The following is a 25,014-nucleotide window of genomic DNA, read 5'->3' as shown; positions in this document are numbered from 1 at the left end:
CATTCAGGTATGACCTAAATCAAATCCCTTACGATTATACAGTGGAAGTGACAAATAGATTCAAGGGATTAGATCTGGTAGACAGAGTGCCTGAAGAACTATGGACAGAGGTTTGTGACATTGTATAAGAGGCAGGGATCAAGACCATCCCCAAGAAAAAGAAATGCAAAAAGGCAAAATGGCTGTCTGAGGAGGCCTTACAAGTAGCTGTGAAAAGAAGAGAAGTGAAAGGCAAAAGAGAAGCGAAAGATAGACCATTTGAATGCAGAGTTCCAAAGAAGAGCAAGGAGAGATGAGAAAGCCTTTCTCAGTGACCAATGCAAAGAAATAGAGGAAAACAATAGAATGGGAAAGACTAGAGATGTCTTCAAGAAAATTAGACCAAGGGAACATTTCATGCAAAGATGGGCTCAATAAAGGACAGAAATGGTATGGATCTAACAGAAGCAGAAGATATTAAGAAGAGGTGGCAAGAATACACAGAAGAACTGTACAAAAAAGATCTTCATGACCCAGATAATCACGGTGGTGTGATCACTCACCTAGAGCCAGACATCACTATGAACAAAGCTAGTGGAGGTGATGGAATTTCAGTTGAGCTATTTCAAATCCTAAAAGATGATGCTGTGAAAGTGCTGCACTCAATATGTCAACAAATTTGGAAAACTCAGCAGTGGACACAGGACTGGAAAAGGTCAGTTTTCATTCCAGCCTAAAGAAGGGCAATGCCAAAGAATGTTCAAACTACTGCACAATTGCACTCATCTCACACGCTAGCAAAGTAATGCTCAAATTTCTCCAAGTTAGGCTTCAACAGGACATGAACTGTGAACTTCCGGATGTTCAAACTGGATTTAGAAAAGGCAGAAGAACCAGAGATCAAATTGCCAATATCCATTGGATCATAGAAAAAGCAATAGAATTTCAGAAAAAAATTCTACTTCTGCTGTATTAACTATGCCAAGGCCGTTTACTGTGTGGATCACAACAAACTGTGGAAAATTCTTCAAGAGATGGGAATACCAGACCACCTGATCTGCCTCCTGAGAAATCTGTATGCAGGTCAGGAAGCAACCGTTAGAGCTGGACATGGAATAACAGACTGGTTCCAAATCAGGGAAGGAGTACATCAAGGCTGTATTGTCATCCTGCTTATTAAACTTCTATGCAGTGTACATCATGCAAAATGCTGGGCTGGATGAAGCACAAGCTGAAATTAAGATTGCTGGGAGAAATATCAATAACCTCAGATACACAAATGATACCACTCTTATGGCAGAAAGCAAAGAAGAACTAAACAGCCTCTTGAAGAAAGTCAAAGAGGAGAGTGAAAAGTTGCCTTAAAACTCAACATCCAGAAAACCAAGATCATGGCATCCTGTCCCATTACTTCATGGCAAATAGATGGGAAAACAATGGAAACAGTGACAGATTTTATTTTTGGGGGCTCCAAAATCACTGCAGCTGGTGATTGCAGCCATGAAATTAAAAGACACTTCCTTCTTGGAAGAAAAGTTATGACCAACGTAGACAGCATATTAAAAAGCAGAGACATTATATGCCGACAAAGGTCAGTCTAGTCAAAGCTATGGTTTTTCCAGTAGTCATATATGGATGTGAGAGTTGGACTATAAAGAAAGCTGAGTGCTAAAGAACTGATGCTTTTGAACTGTGGTGTTGGACAAGACTCTTGAGAGTCCTTTGGACTGCAAGGAGATCAAACCAGTCCATCCTAAATGAAATCAGTCCTGAATATTCTTTGGAAGAACTGATGCTGAAGCTGAAACTCCAATACTTTGGCCACCTGCTGTGAAGAACTGACTCGTTTGAAAAGACCCTGATGCTGGGAAAGATTGAAGGCAGGAGGAGAAGGGGATGATAGAGGATGAGATGGTGGATGGCATCACTGACTCGATGGACCTGAGTTTGAGTAAACTCTGGGTGTTGGTGATGGACAGGGAGGCCTGGTGTGGTGGAGTCCATGTGGTCGCAAAGAGTCGAACACGACTGGGCAACTGAACTGACTGAACTGACGGAGACTTCCTTACTTTACAATTAAAATTTTTAAGATGAAGTCCTGAAATGTTTTTTAACTATTCACTATCAAATTTGATCACATTTTCAAGTGGCATCTCCTTAAGTAGACTTTTCCTAGTACCAATTACTCTTGGATAAAAGAGTCCTCTGACTCTAGTGCTCCCGTGTCGATAACATGCCTCATGAAGATCCAATCTCTTGTCCTAGCCATTCTTTGAAATATAACAGAAAATTTTTAGCTATAATGAATGAGCTACACAGGTTTCTGTGGGGAAAAACATAGCAAAATACATATCAAGAAAGAAAAAAAAAAAACAGCTGTGACTTCCTTCTCAAGGAGCTCAAAAGTCAATTCACCCTTCAAGGAGCAGAGGCTGTTTGACCGCCTTGACCACTCCCAGAAACCTGGCTCTATCGTTGGTGTTGATTGGGCCTTTGTTTTCTGAGAGTTCTGCACTTGACCTGTTACCCCTGCCTCTTGTAGAGACAGTCCAGCAAATGTTCTTCAGTGGTAATGATCCAGCATACATGGAAAGTTTTCCAAAATTTTACACAGTACTTAGAAAAAATATATTTTCTGGGTAAGACAAGGCACACAAGTAAGGTGATTTATATGGCTTTAATTTTAAATAAGATTGACTGGTGAGTCCTCATTCTCTTAACTACATAAGATCTTTAAATTCCATTTTTGAAGCACTGCAGTTATGATGCTGGAGTGGATGGTGCTAAACTACCCGGTAATTTTGTTTTTGTTCTGTTTTTGGCCAGGCCATATAGTTTGTGGGATCTTAGTTCTTAGATCAGGGTTTGAACTCTTGCCCTCTGCAGTGGATACATGGAGTTTTAACCACTGGATCACCAGGGAAGTCCCCTACCTGGCAATTTTGTAATCTTCTGTAATTTCTGGTAATTTTGTAATCCTCTATAATTTCTGGTAATTTTTTAATACTCTGTAATTTACAGGTAAAAAAAACCGACATGAAGCTTCATCACAAATGAGGCAATGGGATGAATGCTGAAAAAATACTAAGTTTGGATTTGACTTACACTTTAAAAAAAAAAGAAAAGAGTTTATGGTATAAAAATGGAAGCTTTTAAACAGAGAGTGTAGTATTGATTTTTCTAGGCCCATCATTGTGAAATTCAAGAACATCAGAGGAACAACAACAAAAAAAATTGGGCACACAGATGGAATTGGAAGTAAGAATGTTATTGGATTCCCCAACAGCAGCATTGAAAGTGTAAGACAATGGATCAATGCCTTCAAAATTCTGAGTGGAGTTTATTTTTGACCTGGAATTCTATATTTGTCTCCCTTAAGGCATTGTACCTTCAGTTTCAGAGCCATTCTGGATTTCTGCTATGCTTCTCACTCGGATTCTTTCTGGTATCTCCCCCTGCAGGCACTTAAGATTCCTCTTCCTCTTCCTCTGCTAAACCATTTCACATTCCTCTCGCTACTTTCTGTTCCCACACCATGTCTTTCTTTTTTTTTTTCCCATTGAGAAAACCTTTATTATACATCGTTGAATTAATTTGTTTGAGAAAACAGCACACAAAAAAAGATTTATGTTGTGACTGTAGACTTTGGTTTTGTGTCTTTTTAAGGCATACATTTCCCATTTATTTTAAAATTTTGAACATAATTGTTTTCCAAAATATTTTTGATGTCAGTTATAGAATTTCTCCCCATGAAAGCGAAGTTCCTGACCCTTGAAATACTACTCTTTTCTATGAGACTGAATGTGCCCCCAAGGGACCTGGTGCATCATGCACTTTTCACAAGGCTGTGCAAATACTAATAAATCAATCCTTGTGGGATCGAATATGCATTTGGTATGCACTTTAATTTTCATAGATATATAGAATACTCTTTCAGCTTTGTCCTTTAATATTAAAGGAAAGGAGAAAACCTATACACAAGTACTAAAAAACCTGATCTTCTCCAGAAATCAAAACAGTATCAAATAACAGTTGTCCTTCAGAACCAAATATGTGACTATTAGCTGATGCTTGTTTTTCCTTTCTCATTCTTTCTTTTGAAAGTGAAATTCACTTAGCCGTATATGACTTGTGTGACCCCATGGACTGAAGCCTGCCAGGCTCCTCTGTCCATGGAATTTTACAGACAAGAATACTGGAGTGGGTTGCCATTTCCTACTCCACCATACCATATCTTAATGCAGTCTTAATGAAGATGCAATTGGTATTGCTGTTTCTTTTACTTCTTGTTTTGGGGTAGTCTGCAAGCAAGCCCGTAAGTCTTTCTCTTGCCCCCTTAAGATGGAAAGTTCATCTTTCTTTGTATTACTTATTCATTCAGTCTTTCAGCAGATACTGATTGCTGGTTTCAGCAAGCCTGAGAAAATAAAACAAAGGTAAGCTCCTAATCGCTTTATTACAATCTATTGGCAATTCTAATTCCTTCCTGTTCTTCCCATGCAGATAGATGACTCAAGGTAGTGTTGAGTCGCTCAGTCGTGTCCGGCTCTGAGACCTCATGGACTGTAGCCCTCCAGGCTCCTCTGTCCATGGAGTCTTTCCAGGCAAGAATATTGGAGTGGGTTGCCATTTTCTCCTCCAGGGGATCTTCACTGACCTACAGATTGGACCTGAGGTTCCTGTGACTCTTGCATTGCTGGTGGATTCTTTATAGCTGAGCCATTGGGGAAGCCCACAGTAGATGACTAGGTCAGGCTTTAATTCTCAGGAAGGCAAAAGAATAAAGCACATTCAAATTGTGAACACTATCTTTTTTCTTGTACATTTTCACACCCCATCCCACATCCTCTCAATCCTCACTCTTCATTTGCATTTATCGATGAATTTCTTGTCTTTTGTCAAATGAGTCAGCAAAGATGTAAATGTCCCTTTATTTGACTTGTTTCAATGTGATCCTGAAGCAACAATGCCAGGGATGCTATACTGAGGTCCACTGTGTCTGTACATATGGTGTGCACATACAAAGCACCTATTTATCTTTTCTGCTCCATCTGGACATGCAGCTGTTGGCTACAAATGCTAATTGGTTGAATGCTTTGTGTACTTTCTTTTACAAAGTTTGAAGATTTTTTTTTTTTAAAAACTGAAATTTCTAACATCAATAAAGCTAAAGTTAAAAAGTGAAGCCTCGAAATAAAATATGGTATATGTAGTTTATTAAAAAGTTAACTTGAGAACATTATTTATGCAGAAAGAAACTTTAAAGTGATACATTTGCTGTGCTGTTCAGTTGCTCAGTCATATCCGACTCTTTGTGACCCCATGGACTGTGCCAGGCTCCATGTGGTTCTCCAGGCAAGAATACTCCAGGCAAAAAACGGGTTGTCATTTCCTTCTCCAGGGGATTTTCTGACCCGGGGATCAAACCCTGTCTCCTGCGTTGGCAGGTGGATTCTCTGCCACTGAGCCACCAGGGAACTGTATAATTCTTCTATTAACTAGTGAGTAAACAAACGCTTATACAGTATATATATTTTATTCATTCCAAATTGACTTAAAAAGCTTCAGAAACTGTTGTTACTGGAGGGTATTTAGAGAAGAGGAAAGAATGCACATTAGAGCTTTGAAGAGACTGCTCTCAGGTAGCCATTTATATCTTGTTAGGTAAAAACGTGAGGGTGAGGATGTTTGCAAGACATTTGCCTTGTGGATTCTAAAAATATGTCCCTTAACCAAAGTTGGGGTTTTCACCCTTCTCGGTGAATGAATAATTATGCTGCATCTAGTTACTCTGAAAATATCCTGGCCAGTTGTTTTTCATTCACTTTGTTTATTTAATTAATGTTCATTCAAAATGTTTATTAGATAATCAGTGTCAGCTACTGTTTTGGGTGCTAATCTCATTGAGTTTATATTCTTGATAAACAAATAAATTATATGATAATTGTTACACACAAAGATAATAGGAATAAAGGATTGAAGGTCAGGGCCTGGTGGTGCTCTTTTAGTGAAAGCAGTTGGGGAAATCCTCTTCAGTAAGACGGCATTGGAGCCGAGGCCTAAAGGAAGAGATTGAACCATGTTGCTATCTGGAAGGAGAAGCCTTCTAGACAGAAGGAACAGAAAGTACAGAGGCCCTGAGGTGGGAGTGTGCTTGAGAAACGTCAAGGATGCCAACACAGGAAAGGCAGAGTATGAGTGGAAGGGGGACAAAAAGTCCTAGAAGTCAGATCAAGCATCTGTGGAGTCTAGGTCACATGGGACCACTTAGAAAATTTCCATGCAATGTGTCCTATAAGTTCTCAGGCATCTTCTCAACTCTTGAGCAACAATATTTCCAATTGAATTTATATATGCAATAAATGGTACCTGTTAATTTTTTGGACACATAAATGACCTCTACATTGTTAAAATCAATGGTCTTAGTCACCCTATTATTTGACTTCTCAATGGCACCTGCAGTCATTGATTTCTCCTGCCTCCTTAAAGCATTTCACTTCCTAGTTTTCCCTCTACCTCATTTCTCAGTCTCCTTTGCTGACTCTTCATCATTTTCATTTCTGAATCATGGGGTGTCTCAAGGCCCAGTCCACGGACTTTATCTACTTAAGCTTGCATTGTGAAAAGTCTTACACTTTTTAATTTAAGTTGATCAAAATGATTATACTTCTGCAATGGTTGGTATTAATGCTGGACTTACTACAAAACTTTAATTCAAAGACAAAATGTTTCCCAAGGATTTGATACATACAACTGTTCATTACAGGGTCACCAAGAATACCGTCTTTAAAATAAAATAGGAGCGACTTCCCTGGTGGTCCAGTGATAAAGAATCCCTCTTGCAATGCAGGGGACATGGGTTCGATCACTGGTCAGGGAACTTGGATCCCACATGCCATGGAGTGACTAAACCCGAGTGTTGCCATTACTGAGCCTGTGTGCCACAGTTAAGAAATGACACAGCCAAATAAATAAATATTAAGAAAAAGGTGGTTCTAAAAATTAGAAAAATATAGAAAACACTATGGATGCATCACTGTGAACTAATATGACACCATTGCTTAATACCCAAATAATTCTATACTCTGTTTAAAAAATTGGCTGCACCATGTGGCAGCAGCAATTGAATGACTTACTTTTGCAAAATGTTGAAAAGATGGCTTGAAATGTAAATCAAAACAACCAACTTGTTTCAAGCTATTACAGAAGAATCCCTGCCTTAGATAACCAGCAAGGTTGGATCGAAGGTTTGTCATTTAGTTGTCATTTCAGCTCATCACACTGAACATCATCTTGCCCTGGCATCCTTAAGCAGTGACATAAATATATTATGTAACCTACTCATTCTCGGAAAAATCTTTCTTGAGGAAACTCAACTGGCACATAAAAATCTGACCCACTTCTGCTACACTGAAGTCAGTCTCCAAAAATAAAATTGTCATTTGAAGTATGATTGTGAAAACTAAGAACTAAACTTCAAAAAGTTCTCTGATATCAAAGTTTATGAAAATGAGCTAAGATCCTTTTTACCATCTAACTGAATATTGATACTATAGAAAATTGCTACCAAGAGAGGCTATGAAATTGCAGTTAAACAAAATCATAAAGAAGAAATAAGGGGATTTCAGAAGGGCAGAATTTTACAGATATCTTGAGTGGCAAGTCAAGATACAAAAACCATGATGCAAAGATTGCATCCATATTTGGAAATAACTATATTTGTGATCAGCAGATTTCATTATAAATGAAAATAAGTATTCCTTTTGTTTAAAGGGTGTAAGGTTAAATCCTACATTGCAAATTGGAGCAAAAAAACAAAAAACAAAAAACCCCCCACCAACCTGACAGTGACATCTTAGTGAGGAAGGAAATGTGTGAGATTTTAGTTCCCAATGGAAGGGGTAACCACTTTAAGAAAAAAATGTGATTTAATAGAAGTGATATTTAGAGAAAAGTATCATTGTGCCTTTTCTAGTATATGACTATCTCCCTGGTTGGTCTTGGAGGAGATTTCAACCTATTACAGAAGCTGTGTGAGAGTAAGAACAAGGTAATACTTCTTTTCTGACATTCTTTGAAATTTACAGCAAGACAGCAGGCTTAAAATCCAGTTAATGGTGGGAGAGAGGGTTTCTGTTTTTTTAAGGCCTGAACACGGAGACTGTAGAGGTACTGTAAAGAAGGGACCCCGGTGGGGATGGTGAGGTGGTGAGGCTAAAGCACAGGAAACACTGGTGATTATGGAAACCCACCTGTTCTAGTTATGGGATTGTGGGGAAAGGCAGAGAGAAAGAATCAGGAAGGAGAGAAGGAGTGTGTTGCAATTGCCCATGTTTGACTCTTGGTGTGGACAGTGGGAAGAGACAGGTAAATTGAAGGGAGAGTGGCTTTTCCTGCTTCCAGTTTGAGATTCTGTAGGAGACTCCTGTGGAGAGGCTCCATGCCAATATGGGCCAACCAGCACAGCCAAAAGAGTTGTTGGACATGGTCAAGAAGAGAGTAGCTCTAGTTTAGACCCCAAGTCTCCCTTGGGTCCATGCTGAGAGCCAGGGGGCTTGTTATCACACCTGCATTGGAAGGAGCAGGTTGCCCCACAGCAGATATTGGAGGAAGACCAGCTGGCTATGTGACTGCGTGGTGGAGCTGGAAGAAACTCAGGTCTACAGCCAAACAATAGCCAAGAGTAAACTGGAGAAGCATGAGACTGCAGAGAAAAGATCACATATCCATCAGAGGTAAGTCAGCCGTCGACGCCAGTAGAAAGCCCTTGGACAGTACCAGTCAACCATGCTTCCAGCAGCCGTACAAGCAGATGATGACAGAGGAATGGATGTGACATGACTTCTGATGTGAAATCACATAAATCCCTCTGTCCCCGGGTGCTTTTTACAATTTTTTGAATGGCAGTAGGGTATAAGGCAACAGAGTTCAAGGTAGTGGGCATTTTTCTCAAAAGTTGGATATTTAATAATGCTTTCTGTCATTGGATAGGTCTAAGGTTTGAAATGAATTCAATAGTAAATCTTTCCCCTTCTGAAACTCAGAGGTTATGGGCTTGCTTGCAAGGAGCACAGTTACATCAGCTAAATAAAGGAAAAACACCTTTCTATGTGTATGTAAGTTGTGTATAAAACCTGTGACAGTATTCAGGATAATTATATTTCTATTGTTTTTCGTTGTTTGGGTGGGGTTTCCATTTCGTTTTCAAAACAAAACTTCCAATATTTTACAAATGTATACGAGATTGTGCGCTTAAGCTGTAGTTGAATCAAAACAAGATAAGTTTAACTATGTCTTTCCTCTGTTGACTTTTCCTAGGTTCAGCCTGCTTCATTCCTATATATTGCTGATTTGATTTCTGAAGGCATTTGGGTTTATAATTTTGTTTTTAAAGAAATTAAATAACTCTCCAGGAACAACTTGACCCTGAAAAGAATACAAAGGGTGGAGAGTGAAGAAAACCCATACAGTAAGTAGACTCAGGCATTAAAAGATTCTTTAAGAAATTCCCCGACAATGGACACAAATCCAATTAAAATTCGCAGAAGTAGGCTTGTGAGGAATAGGTTTGCCTCATTCCACAAGGGTTTGCGAGAAGGTTATAGTTCCTTACAAAGGTAAGCCTGAGTGTTACACTAAGGGGTCCTTCCTCTTCCTTCTCTCATCCTTCCTTATTCCCTTCCTTCTTTCAACAAATATTGTCAGGTCCAGTGCTGAGCACTGGGGAAATACTGGGGAATAAGATGGGTATGTTGGTACTCATGATATTTAGACGTTTGGGAAGAAGACAAAGAGAAAGCAAATAGAGACATACATAAAGTAAGTGCAAAGTATGTGTAGTGAGTCCTCCCTGTGAAGGAAAAGAAACAGGATGCTGAAATGAAAACCATGAGCGGTGGTTGAACGGGGAACCCACTGTGGACTTCACGGGCTAGGAAAGCTTTGCTGAGGAATCAAACTTGAACTGAGACTTGAAAGTTAGTGATCTATTTGACCAACTCAGTTTGTTCACGACTTTATTGATTTTAAAGCTAAAAGTTCTGCATCCCTGGAATCCCTTTAGACCTGTGCAAACCAGGGTGGTCAGTCACCCTACCTGAAGGATGAGAAGGAGCCGGCTTTACAAACAATAGGAAACAAGCCCTCCAAGAAGAAAGAATCACCAAGTATTGATACAAAAGCTCTGAGGTGGGAAAGAGCTTGCCATGTCAGGGAAGGGTCAGTGCAGGGAGGAAGTGCAAACAGCAAGGTGAGGCGGAAGAGACAGGCAGGGACCAGGTCACCACGTGGAGATCTGGTGAAGAGTTCTGACTTACTTGAGGTACAGTGGGCAGAGAGACATTGATAGGTTTTACTCAGGGAGCGATATGGTTTGATACATTAACAAATCACTTTGGCTGTTTTATGTACAGAGGGGTCAGCGTTAGAAGTCATGTTGTTATGATAAGGCAGTAGCTCAGGTGAGCAGTGAAACTGAAGACTAGGGGACAAGTATGGGATATATGGTGGTGTTGGTGAAGACTCTTGAGAGTCTCTTGGACTGCAAGGAGATCCAACCAGTCCATCCTAAAGGAAATCAGTCCTGAATATTCATTAGAAGGACTGATGCTGAAACTGAAACTCCAATACTTTGGCCACCTGATGTGAAGAGCTGACTCATTGGAAAAGACCCTGATGCTGGGAAAGACTGAAGGCAGAAGGAGAAGGGGACGACAGAGGATGAGATGGTTGGATGGCATCACTGACTCAATGGACATGAGTTTGAGTAAGCTCTGGAAGTTGGTAATGGACAGGGAGGCCTGGCGTGCTGCAGTCCCTGGGGTCTCAAAGAGTCAGACACAACTGAGCAACTGAACTGATGGCATATACAGGGGCAGAATGGATAGAATTTACTGCAGGGTGCCTCCTGGGATTCTGGTTTGAGCAGCTGATACCTGATTCGCTGCAAAAGGGAAAACTGGAGGAATAAGTGGTACTTTCTGCCTAAATCTCTGCCCCTTATATCGACTAGCTATGTGTGTCATAGACAATAGATTTTTAGAACATGTAACTCCTTATAAAGGGCACTCATTCCAGCATTTCAAATATGCTTTTTTACATAAGTGGGAAGTTTAGAGCCATGTGAAGGAGTTGTCATTCCTGAGTTTCTGGTATAACCTAGTTAACATTTATTTTTGGAGGAAAACACTGATTAAGACAGATGATCTGCCAAACAGAGCCAGAGAGGTAAGTGTGGAGATCGCTGGAAGGAAAAAGGTACTCAACATTTCTGTCTGTGGTGTAGACCTCACCACAGCTGTGTTACTTCTAGGCCCATAAATCCTGCCTACCATTATAGCTTAGGATATAAAAAGGATAAAATATACACTGCAAAGTCAACAACAGATATGGTGAAAAGTAAAAATTGTGACCCCAAGATTTAGAAGAGTAAAATCATGACAAAGCTAAAATAAGCTAGAGGATAAATATAGAGTGTGAAAATAAGGAGGTGACGAAAGAAGTGTGCAGAAGCAAAATGCTAAAATTTGTTAGAATTTAACTGCGAATCTCCTAGTCCCCAAACATTTGTGGAATGAAGGTCTGGAAAAATTAGTTCCTGTTACTTAAAAACAAAAAAAGACCAAAGCTGACAAGTGACATGAGTTACTCGGGGTGATCTCTGGACTGAAGTAACTCCCACAGGTTAGGAGCAGAGCTTCAGCAGAGCTTGAGGGCAGAGATGGCCTGAAATGCCAGGGTCTGTGATTCTTCAAGTGCCTTTTTAATGCAAGTAACTACAGGTCAACAACAAGTAATCTGCCTGGAGAGTCACTACTAACTGGTGTTAGTAATATTTCTATTGCCCTAATTGCTTCTATTTTTACTGCACAGAAGTGTATAATACAGAAAATACCAGAAGGACAATATTCCTTGAGTATCAGTGAATTGTTAACAACTTTGCATCTTCAGCTATAAAAGAGTTATAACTGAGGTAGAGATTGGTGGGAGAGATAGTCCAATCACTCAGTTCTTTTTTTTTTCTGGGACACTTTTCTCTCTCCTCTTTATGAAACACTCAGCCAACTAAGGTAATATTAAAAACAAACAGACAAGAACAAAACCACCACTATCCTCCAGGAACCCAGAAAAGCCAAAACAATCCTTAAAAAAGAACAAAACTGGAGGACTCACACTTTCTGATTTCAACACTTAGTACAAAGTTAGAGTAATCAAGATAATGCAGTGTTGGCATAAGGATAGAGAGATCAGTGGAGTAGAATTAAGAGTCCGGAAATGAACCCGTACACTTATGGTCATCTGATTTTCAAAACGGTGCTGAGACTATTCAAATGGGGAAGAAACAATTTTTCAACAAATGGTGCTGGGATGACTGGAGAGCCACATGCAAAAGAATGAAGTTCCTTAATTCACACTATCTAGTTGCCTTGAACATGAGAGAGTTAGGGTGCCCACTCCACAGAGTCCAAAATCCACACCTATAGTCTGCCCTCCGTATTCCACATCCTTGGGTTTGACCGACTGGATCATGCAATTCTGTAGTGAATATTTAGTGAAAAAATTCAAGTATAACTGGAGCCTTTCAGTTCAAGCCCATGTTGTTTATGGGTTAACTGTATAAAGAAATGAACTAAAAATGAAATGTCCAGAATAGGCAAAGCTATAGATACAGAAAGTCGATTAGTGGTAACTGAGGCAAGGCAGGAGGAGGTCTGAGAGATGAGACATGACTGGCAATCCTCATAACAGCTCCATGAGTGTGAATACTTTTGTAATGTTCATTCTACAGATGAAAAGCAGAGGCAGAGACAACTTACTCACACAGTTAATAAGGAATTGTAGCAGGAATGAAATATCTCCTAGGATTGTTGGGAAGATGCCTTCTCCATGGTAAACACTCAACTTAGGGTAGCTACAGATATCTATACGTTCAACTTGAGTGGTGATTTTTGCCATGCCCTCCTCCAGGGATCTTCCCAACGCAGGAATCCAACCTGCATCTCTGAGGTCTCCTGCATCGACAGATGGGTTCCTTACTACTAGCGCCACCTGGGAAGCCTAGAGTGGTGATTCTTGTATCACAAAGTCAGGAAAGTAGTCATATTGAGTCAAAGCTAAGTCATATTGAGACAAAATTCTACATCATACTTGGGCACACTTTGCTTTCCCTTTTGAGATGTAGCTATTTCTTACATAACTCAGGAGATGAATTTCAAAACTTACATGTGACAGGTGTGTTTCAAATGAAATGGAATCTTACATGTGAATTCTTATAACCTTGCTCAATTCCTCAAGGTTCCTGGCTCAATCTTCCTGCCTAAATGAGTTTCAAAGGGAAAGAATAAAATATGATTCCAGAAGTGTCTTGACCTCTGGGTAAATTCCTTTTATAGTTTTTTCATATATATAGGAGTGGAATTTATTCATAATGTTAGTAAAAGGGTGAGAAATTTCTTTACACCTCAACACTGTTAAACCATAAATGTCTAATTCTAAGCTCTTAGAGCCAACAAACTCAGAACTTGCATTCATTACTTCAGTAGAATACACTCACAATTTCAGCTCAACCTTAAAGAGCTACAGAATCAGTGGAGGCATTGAGCTGGAGATTTGAAGAACAAACTCATGAAAATGAAGTAATACTCATTTGGAAAAACATCTGCACAGAATAATGACTTGGACTTTATTTTCCTTGACAAAAAAAAAAAAAAGAATTCAGATGTTCTTAATTGTGCCTTTGGAGATTAAGGTAGAAACCCTTTGAAAGGTCAGGCCAGGACTGGAGGGTGTTGTGGACGGAGGGTGGTGTGGATGGAGGGTGGTGTGGATGAGAATTCTCTTCACTGGAGTATTTTATTTCCTGACATCTTAACTTTCTAGCTGTAGAGTCTGTCATTTTTGGATGGACAAATGTTCTTTTCCAGGAAAGCCTCACTCCACTCTCAGCCCACCCCTATCACCTGAGATGGGCAACACTAGTTTCAATTCTGTCGTTTGCAACTAAATGGGTTTGGACAAGTTTGACATCTGAAAATTTCCAATCAGCAAACGGTTGGAATGAACTCTGCTGGCTCGCTTCCGCTCTGTTCCAATAGGAACATTGCTCCATCTGCTGGCAGAAGTCAGCTATCGCCAGGTCTCAAGGATGGTGTGGCAGAAACAGTTTTCAGTCAGACCTGGGGTCGGGGTCTCGCTCCGTGTAAAAGCTGTTTGATATTATTCAAGTTACTTTGCTTTTGTGAGTCTTAATTTTTGCATCTTTAAAATAGTAATGTTAAAAAACTACCTTTCAAGACTGCTTTATGAATAGATGGCCACATAAAAGGTACTTTATAAATGAAAGATATTATCATAAGACCCTTTTGGAGAAGATTCAGCTTGTTCATCAAGCTTTTCAAAATTGTAACATATGATCTTCAATACTGTTGATTTTCTGGATTTGAGAAAACATACATGTGTTATGTCAGCCTAAGAAGCTATTCTTACAGAATGTAGAATAGTAACATGTTATTTGTAAAGTTCTTAAAAATTGTCAGTGAGAAATGCTTAACTTATAGATGCCAAACAGCCCTTTAATAAAATACAGATGCATTAGATAATAAAAGATTCTTTAATAAAATACATATGCATTAGATAAAATATAAATTAATGGCTATTCCCCTAACATGATTATGCAGATATATATTATATAAAGGATATATTCATATATCCCTCACATATATATGATAGTGAGGGAATGTTATGATGGAGAAATGCTAGAAGCATTCCCACTAAGGTAAGGAACAAAGCAAAGATGTCCACTGTTTAACAACATACTGGATGCATTAGTCAGTATATTCATTCAAGGAAAAAATATAAATATTAAAAAAAGAAAAATTCCATTTGCAAGTGATATGATAATACACTTGGAAAACCCAATAGAGTCAGTGATAACATTAATATGAACAAAAGACTTCAGTAAGCTAACAGGCTACAAAACTAATGTAGACAAATTAATAGTGTGTGTTTATAGTTGTAACCAATTAGAAGATAAAGGAAGAGAAAATCACATTTACGATAACAGCATAAAAGATAAAAATACTTGAAAAAATAAGACAAATGTTCAAAACCCATATGAGGAAAAATGTAAAACATTCCTGAAAGATAAAGTCCTTGATCTTGGATAAGATAACTTGATATCATAAAGATGTAACTTATCCCTTCAGCTCAGTTCAGTCGCTCAGTTGTGTCTGACTCTGTGTTTCCATGAACCGTAGCACGCCAGGCCTCCCTGTCCATCACCAACTCCCGGAGCTTACCCAAACTCATGTCCATTGAGTTGGTGATGCCATCCAACCATCTCATCCCCTGTCGTCCCCTTTTCCTCCTGCCTTCAATCTTTCCCAACATCAGGGTCTTTTCAAGTGAGTCAGCTCTTTGCATCAGGTGGCCAAAATATTGGAGTTTCAGCTTCAAACTTATCCCTAATTTAACACTACTTCCATGAAATTTCAACAAGTATATTTCTTGAAATTAGATGAATTCATTTTATTTTTAAATTAATTTATCTATTTTAGTTGGAGGCTAATTACTTTATAATATTGTAGTGGTTTTTGCCATACATTGACATGAATCAGCCATGGGTGTACATGTGTTCCCCATCCTGAACCTCCCTTATACCTCCCTCCCCATTCCATCCCTCAGGGTCATCCCAGTGCACCAGCCCTGAGCACCCTGTCTCATGCATCGAACTTGGACTGGCGAGCTATTTCACATATGATAATATACATGTTTCAATGCTATTCTCTCAAATCATCCCACCCTCACCTTCTCCCACAAAGTCTAAAAGTCTATTCTTTACATCTGTGTCTCTTTCGCTGTCTCACATATAGGGTCATCATTACCATCCTTCTAAATTCCATATTATGTGTTAATATACTGTATTGGTATTTTTCTTTCTGACTTACTTCACTCTGTATAATAGGCTCCACTTTCATCCACCTCATTAGAACTGATTCATATGCATTCTTTTTAATGCTGAGTAATATTCCATTGTGTATATGTACCACAACTTTCTTATCCATTCATCTGCCGATGGACATCTAGGTTGCTTCCATGACCTGGCTATTGTAAACAGTGCTGAGATGAACATTGGGGTACACACGTCTCTTTCAATTCTGGTTCCCTTGGTGTGTATGCCCAGCAGTGGGATTGCTGGGTCGTATGGCAGTTTGCATGGAAAAGTGAACGCACATGCATATATGGGAACCCGGGGGCAGGGAAGAGTCAATGAGGAGAGATAACATTACTAAGTGGGCTTCCCAGGTGGTACAATTGGTAAAGAATCCTCCCACCAACGCAGGAGACACCAGAGCCTCTGGTTTGATCCCTGGATCAGGAAGATCCCCTGGAGAAGGAAATGGCAACCCACTCCAGTGTTCTTGTCTGGAAAATCCCATGGACAGAAGAGCCTAGGGGGCTACAGTTCATGGGGTTGCAAAAAGTTGAACAAAACTGAGCACACACATGCACACACACACACACACACAACCTTGTTAAGTACAAATATACTCTAAATCTTCTATAACTAAAACAATGTGGCATGAATAGATGGGTAGATCTGGAACATAATTGAAAATTCAGAAACAGAACCAAGTTAACTTTACTAATGAGTAAAGTGGCATCTCAAACCATGAGGTTAAAGACAGACTTGTTAAAAAATGGTGTTAGGACAACTGCACAGCTATTTGAAAAAAAAATTTTTTGAAAAGTGAAATTTTATGAAAAGTGACTAAAGCAAAACCAAAAGACAAGTGACAAACTAGGAAAAATGTAATTGCATCATATACTGTAGATAAAGAACTAATTTCCATATTTACAAAGCACTCAAACACCAAGAAATGCAGATTTATAAGCATTAAAAAATACAAGCTCCTTTAAACATATGAACTTTATTTATGAGATGAGAAATGCAAATCAAATCTACAATGAGAAAGTTCTTTCAACCTTATCGTATGCTTGAAAAGTTCATAATAAATCATTTCAAAAAGCCACATGAAGATATCGTTTCTTACTGACAGATTGGCAAGCATTAAAAAGCATGACATCATACTTTTCAGTGATCAATTGAGTGAAACTTGGAACTGAGCTGGGTATTAGATGATATATTCACGTTTTTCCATAACATCTTACAGAAAAAAACTTTTTGGCCAACCCAGTATTATTGTATGAAAGCAAAATTTCTTGGATGTGATTATGGGGTTATGGTTATGAAGGAGTGTATGTTTATGTGTCCTGAGGGAAAAATATTCTCCAGTATTTATGAGTAAGATATGAGGCCTGAAAATCTACTTTCAAATATTTCAGCTCAGTGGAAGCACTGTGTGCTTTTATTATAGACCAGTTCTGATTCAGGGACATTTGGCAATGATTGGAGATATTTCTGTGTCACTACTTGGGAAGGGAATGCTCTAGGAATCTAATGAGTAGAGAACAGGGATACAGTTAAACAGCATACGAAGTACAGAACAGCCCCTAAACAACCCATAATGTCAATAGTGCCAAGGCTTAGAAACCTGATATAGATAAAGCAAATGTGGCTAAAGTTTACAATTGGGTATTCTAGGTGAGTGTATCATTATGCTATTCTTTCAAATTTCTGTATCAGTTCAGTTCAGTTGAGTTCAGTCGCTCAGTCATGTCTGACTCTTTGTGACCCCATAGATTGCAGCACGCCAGGCCTCCCTGTCCATCACCAACTCCCAGAGTTTACTCAAACTCATCTCCATCGGGTCAGTGATGCCATCCAACCATCTCGTCGTCTGTCTTCCCCTTTTCCTTCTGTCTTCAGTCTTGCCCAGCATCAGGGTCTTTTCCAGTGAGTCAGCTCTTCACATCAGGTGGCCAAAGTATTGGAGTTTCAGTTTCAGCATTAGTCCTTCCAATGGATATTCAGGATTGATTTCCTTTAGGATTGACTGGTTTGATCTCCTTGCAGTCCAAGGGACTCTCAAGGGTCTTCCTCAACACCACAGTTCAAAAGTACCAGTTCTTTGGTGCTCAGCCTTTTTTATGGTCCAGCTCTCACATCCATACATGACTACTAGGAAAACCACAGCTTTAACTATACAGACCTTTGTTGGCAAAGTAATGTCTCTGCTTTTTAATGTGTTGTCCATGTTTGTTATAGCTTTTCTTCCAAGGAGCATGTGTCTTTTAAGTTGAGAAAATGATCAAGCATGACTTTTATAAGGTTCTTTTATAATGTATGTATTTTCTCCCACGTTTTCACTGATCATCAAGTAGATAATTTTGTCTTTTTAAAACTAAATCAAAACAAGCAAATTGGGAAACCAGAAGTGAATTTCTTCCTTACTTGGCTCAGAGACCCATAGCTAAAATATAGACCTTAGAAAACAGCTATTTAAAAAATTTTCCTTGCCAGGTTAATGTTTATAGTAACACAGCATAATTGGTGTGGTTTGCAAACCTCTAGTTTTATCTTATTTTATCATCCATTCTGCCCAGATGGCAGGGACTAGGAAGGTGTTGGGAAGTGTGCAATGGTCTACAAAAAAGGGGTTATTTTTAGTAGAGTTGACTATAAAAGTGCTGAGCTCTAACCAGATCTGACTTGCAGCCTTCATTTGTACTTTGACGCTCTTTGGTCTCATCTCAGTCTCTGCTGTTCTCACTGTCCCTTCTTTTCCCAAATTGTTTTATCATGAAAAATAACAATAGAATGAGTTGATTTCTTGGTATCACTTCCCACTGTACTTTCCATTCCCAGTAAGTCTTGTTTCTCTGCCTTCTCCACCTGTGAAGGCAGGTGTCCAAGTCTTTGTAGGAAGGATGGAACATATGACTGAGAATAAAGAAGTCAAAGCTGTTTTGAATTTCAAAAGACTAAAAGAAAAAGGGGAAAAAAAAGCACAGAAGAAATGAAAGTTTTCATAATCCGGCTTTGAATGCAAAGATCCAGGTACTTGAGAAAAGGGTCTTCTGAATTCCAAAAGATTCACTTTAAATAAATCAAAAACATTGCTTATTAACTGAACTACCATTAAATAGGAAGGATGGAAGATACAACTAAAGTTCAGCATTCCCATTCAAAAGGCGATTGAGGCATTTGCCAGCTGGTAGAAATGTTGCAAGAAGGGGGACCTCTTTTAGGGCCGCAGAGTAATGCTGGCCAAGCAAGACACTTCACCGGGAAGGGGCGCCTGGGGGAAGAGCAGGAGATCAGGGGAACCCAGGGGACCTGCTATGCCGTGTGACTCGCAGTCTGAGGTTTTATGGTGATGGGCTTAGTTTCCCAGTTGTCTCTGGCCAATCATCCTGACTCAGGGTCTTCCCTAGTGGTGAGCACATTGCTCAGCCAGGGTGGATTCCAACAAGCAGGATTCTGGGAGGTTGGTAGGACATGTGGACTGGCATCTCCTCTTTGCTTTTGATCATTCCTGAGTCCTTCTGATTGATAGTGGCTTGTTAGTTCCATGTTCCTTAATAAGACCTCCTATCCTAAAACAACTCAGGCAAATGGTTACTGTGGTGTTTGGCCAGGGTGAGCTGTTTCTGTCTGTGGTTCCCCTAACAGAAGAAAGAAAGTCAGAGAAATCTAAGGGAAGTTTCTGGGGGTGCCTCTGAGCGCCCTTCTCCTACCCACTGGAGAGTAGAAGCCTCCAAACACATCTGAGGGACTTCATGGTAGAACATTCTGTGTTCTTCCAAAGACCTGGGAGAAGGATGTCTTATAACTACAAGGCAGCCACAGCGGAGTGGAAAGGGGCATGCCGAGGGTGTTCAGGCCAAGGGGGCCTGAGGAGAGGCAGGGTCACCCTACGGTGTCACGCTCAGTCAGAAACCATTTTGTGTTCAGTGAGGGGTGTGGAGTTGGGAGTGGAGATGGGACACACCATGAGACTCAACCTTGGTATTCTCCAGTCATTTCCTGGTTAATTCAAACTCAGCCCTTCATTCCGTCTTTTAGGGTTAGGGTTACTAGGGAAGAAACAGATGCCTGGTTAAATTTGGTTTTCAGATTTAAAAATTTATGTTTTAGTATAAGTATATCTTATTCAATATTTGGGATATGCTTATAGTAAAATGACTCACTGTTTATCAAAAATTCAAATTTAACTGGGCAACTTACGTTTTTATTTGCTAAATCTGGCAATCCTATCTGGAGTTCCTCTTTTTCCTTTCTCCTTCCTCTTTCTTGGCAACGGGGCAGAGCAGGAAGCTTGCGTAACAGTTTCTTCTGATACTGTATCCTTTGTCCCTGTAATTTGTCTCTTCTGTTGGAACAGTCAGGCCTCAGGGCATGGGGTCCCCTGGCTGGTGCCTCTGGCCCACGGCACATCTCTATGTTGCTGCAAGGGCTCTGTGGCACCCGCTATTTGGCTTCTGGTTTTGTTGCCAATTGCAGGGTTCTGCTTGGGGGTTCTTTTGCCTAGTTTTTCAGCTGCTTCTATAGCATGGGAACCTTTTCAGTGGTCTCCCGCCTGGGCTGAGGAAATTTGAATGTTACTTTTCTCTCCCCATCCCTTCTGGAAGTCCTATTAGAAACTATTAAACGTTTGTATTCTGACTCATAATCTCCAAATCCTTTTCTAAAAACATTTTTTCTCTCTGTGCTTTGACTGAAATCATTTTTCTATTGTTCTTTTTCCCAGTTCACAAATGTCTTTTTCTGTGGTATTCTAATCTGCCACTAAACCAATGTATTGAGTTTTCATTTCTGTTGTAATTTTCAGTTTTAGAATTTCCATTTAGTTCTTTTTTAATTATTCATTGAATATTCATGAAAATTCTTCACTGTTATCTCTTTTCTTCATTTTGTCTCCCATTTACCTGGATGTCCCTGGTATCTCAGTTGGTAAAGAATCCACCTGCAATGCAGGAGACCCTGGTTTGATTCCTGGGTTGGGAAGATCCCTTGGAGGAGGGCAAGGCAACCCATTCCAGTATTCTTGCCTGGAGAATCCCCATGGACGGAGGAGCTTGGCAGGCTATAGTCCATGGAGCTGCAAAGAATCAGACATGACTGAGCGACTAAGCACGTAGTATACATAAATACGGTTAGTATATTGTGAGGTTTTTGGCGGCAAACTCCACCAACTCCCTTTGACTTGGGTCCTTTTTCTTGAATTTCCATCATTTAGTTCTGTCTTTCAGTATGCTCAGTAGTTATCTATTGGATGCAGACATTGTATCTGGCTCTAGGTGACTTTATCTTCCTCTAGAGGAGAAATGTCTTCTGCTAGGTCCAGGGGTTTGCTCATCTTAATCAAATTAGAGATTTAGCTGAATTGAGGCTGCAGACAATTTTGTGGGGCCCTCCAGGGGTTTAAATTAAGAACCTGGATGTTCACCTGGGCCCAGGTGGCGCCTCAATTCTAATTCCTATCTCGTCAGCAGTGTGAGGCCATGTGAAAACTCCACTCTGTTTTTCAGAGGCTCTCTGCCTAGCTTCTTAGCCTCCAATTCTGCAGGGCTTCAGAATTTGGCCAATGTCCTAAAACTTAGCTCTCCACCTTCTTGTTGAGCCTTCAAGTCTCCAGTTTTGTCTCTCCAGCACTCTTGAGACCACCCACAGATTTGTTAGAATCCCTGCCTCCCCCACCAAGGCCCTCTATCTTAACAAAAGCCATATTCTTAGTTATTTTTTGCATCACACTTGGAATTGCCAAATGTTTTCAGGAAAAAGAAAGTAGTAGAATATCAACTTACTCTCCAGGTCGTTCCTTCTCCACAATCTTGGCCCTGTAGCTCTGGTTGTTTTGGCAGCTTTCCAATGCCTTTCTATTGATGTTTTCTGTTTTCTGTCTTTTCTATTTATTTGAGGCAGTAGGATTGCTCTTATATATCCTCATTGCATTTTTTTTTTTTTTTGCCTTATTTTCCCTATCAGTTGCTGACAGAGGTGTGATAAAAATCTCCTACTGTGATTATGGATTTCCCTACTTGTTCTTATAATTTTTTATTGGTATGTTTTCATGCTGTATTATTAAATTCACAACATATAAAAAATTTAATCCTTTTTATAATTGTATAGTTTTGTAAAAAATACTCTGGTTATATATTTTTCCTTAAAAAATTTAATTTGTCTGATATAAGTTAGATACATCAATTTTTCTTTTGTTAGTCTTTGCATAGCATATAGTTTTCCATCCTTTTACTTTAAACTTTTCTGTACCCTTAAGTTTTGATGTATCTCTTCTAAAATGCATATAGCTGAACCCAAGTCCCCCTAAAACTGAGTTCCTCTGCTGAGTTTGTGATTAACCTCTCTATTCAAAACTTTATCCCCTTTCTTTTCCCACACGTTTCCCTCAAGATTGAGGAGTATCAAAGAAAAGAAAAGGGGGATTGAAACTGAGCAGAACACTTTGGGGCCCTCCTGGGTAAAAAGCCCCTCTGTGCCCCCTGTTTCTTGTTTGTAGCAAAAGAGTTTACTCTTCTAGTAAACTCTTTCCTAGTTTACTTTTTTTTTTTCACCTTTATTTTATTTTTTTCTTCTAGTTTACTCCTTTCGCTGAGTTTCAAAGAGCAGGCCCACAAGTGGTTACTAATTAGGGAAGTGAGGGAATGCAGAAACAAAGGAAAAGGAGAAGTTAAGAAAAGCAATGACAATAATTCAGCAATAAAACAGAGCCTGAGTTCCTTCTCAAAGGATATATAGTCTGATGGATGTGGATATCTTTTAAGTTGTTCTTCAAGAACTAAGACTCCTCTCCCTCACTCAGGTGGAGTTTGGTGACCACATGTTGAGCACAAGCACTAGCCCCACAGACTGGTTGGACCCAGAAGGTTTGTGATTAAGATTTCTGAAAGCCACTCTGTTACCTCACCACCAACCAATCAGACGAAGTTCATTCATCCTGCAACCCTCACCTCCAAATATTGTCTTTAAAAATGCTTCCTGGAGAGGTATCAGGGAGTTCTGGACTTTTGAGCATGAGCTGCCGTACTTCTTGCTTGGTGCCTGCAATAAATGCTGTATTTCCCTTCACCACAACTTGGTATCAGTAAATTGGCTTTGCTGTGCATCAGACAAGCAGATTCAAGTTCAGTTTGATAACATAGTTTAAAAATTCAATCTAACATCTTTGTTTTTCCACTGCAGATTTTATTACTGCCTTATACTTGGTATTCATTGAGATTTGTCCACATATTTATACTTTTATTGATTTCTGTTCTTTCCTATACTCCAACCAGATGAAATCTGGGAACACATTCCTTTTACTTTTTCAATGTATGTTTTTAGTTCAAGTCCATTTGTAAAGATCTCTCTCAATTTTTCTTTTCCTGAGCGTGTCCTTGCTTCACTTTCCTTTTTTGAAATATATTTTCTCTGGGAATGTAATTCTGAATTGGTATTTTTCTTTTGGATCCTTTTTCTTAAGATAACATTCCTTTGTTCTTATTAACAAGAAATCATCCAATTATTGTTCATCCAATGGTAGTGTGTCCTTTTTCTTTGACTGCTTTCATTTTTTTCTGTCTTCACTTTTCAGCAGCTTTAGCTTAGTCTTTTGTATAGCATGTTTGCAGATTGCATGGCTTCTTGAATCTGTGACTTAAGATCTTTGATCAGTTCTTAGCTGTCATTGTTTCAAAATTATTTTTACCTCACTCTAAACTTCCTTGTCTTTTTGAACATGTATAGAGTTTCTCACTTCATTATAAATGTTTTCCCACTATTCCCTTTTCTGTATTTTCCCTCCTTTTTCGCTCTTTGCATCATTCTGGATATTTTCTTTGTACTTATTTTCAGATTCATTCATACTTTCTCCTCTCTTCAGCTGTGTTTAATCTTCTGCTAAACCAATCTATTGCTTTTTTAACATGTCATTTTATTTTTTAGCTGTAAAATTCCCACTTGGCTCTTTTTATAATTTTCATTTCTCTGCTGAATTTCTCAACATGCATTTTATGTCACTGATTACCTCAAGCTTTGTTATTTTGGAGACTTCATCTGATAACTACAACTGTGGATTTTTTCTATTGTGTTTTTCAACAATGATATTGGTTTTATTCTTTATAATGTCTCCTCCTGTGTGTGTGTGTATACACATCAACATCAATATTTTACAATGCTCTTAGAGATAATATAAAGCCTAAAATGTTGATAATGTTGATATCTTTCTCCAGGGAGAACTTTTCTTTTCTTTGCCAGGGTGTCTAGGGCATTCTTCTTCTGGGATCCTATCATTCCAGTTTCAGAGGCTGAGATGTTTTGAAGGTGCATAGTTTTTCTGTGAGGCCCTATGTACTTCCAGGTCACTTCCTTTCCTAGGGTGCTGTCCTTCTGAGTCCCAAATCATAAGAAAGTAGATTACTAAGGAGAGGGGTTACTGGTTCTCCTTTGCTTAGTGAGTTCTAGATTCCACTCATTGTCCTTGTAGTCTTGCAGGCTTTCAAAATCTATTCAATCTCTCAGCTCCCCCTGCAGAAATTGGCAAATGTTTTCATGGCAAGATCAACCTCAGTCATTGGCTTACCTCTTTGATTTTATTTCTTTCCCCAGAAACTGGTCCAATATCTCTTTACTATCTTATTAGCTCTGGGATGCCTTCAAATAGATTAACCCCCACCCCAATCTGGTTTTCTAATTGTCCTAAGTAGGAAATCTTGTCAGAATTATCTGTTCTGCTACTAGCAGAAATGTAAGTACTATGTATTTAAAATTAATTTCATACAGAACCTCTATATATTTGTAATGGGAGATGTTATTTGTTAGTCTTAGCCTGTCATGTTGTCTCAACATAAGAACGAATTGTTGAATTTACAAAAGATACTATATAGGGGTTAAAGGAGAAGGAAATGGCAACCCACTCCAGTATTCTTGCCTGGAGAATCCCATGGACAGAGGAACCTGGCAGGCTACAGTCCATGGGGTCACAAGAGTAGGACACGACATAGCGACTACCACCACCATAGGGATTAAAGGCTTGATATCTGAAGTTGGAGAGATTTGGGTGTAAATAGTAGGTTTACATTTTCTTTTTATGTTTTAGACTGCCTGGCAAAGAATTTAGTGATGCTTTCCTATGG

This window comes from Cervus elaphus, chromosome 11 (assembly GCF_910594005.1).
Source record: "Cervus elaphus chromosome 11, mCerEla1.1, whole genome shotgun sequence".
Lineage (NCBI taxonomy): Eukaryota > Metazoa > Chordata > Mammalia > Artiodactyla > Cervidae > Cervus > Cervus elaphus.
The sequence above is the reverse complement of the archived record's forward strand: the minus strand, read 5'-3'. Positions refer to the sequence as shown.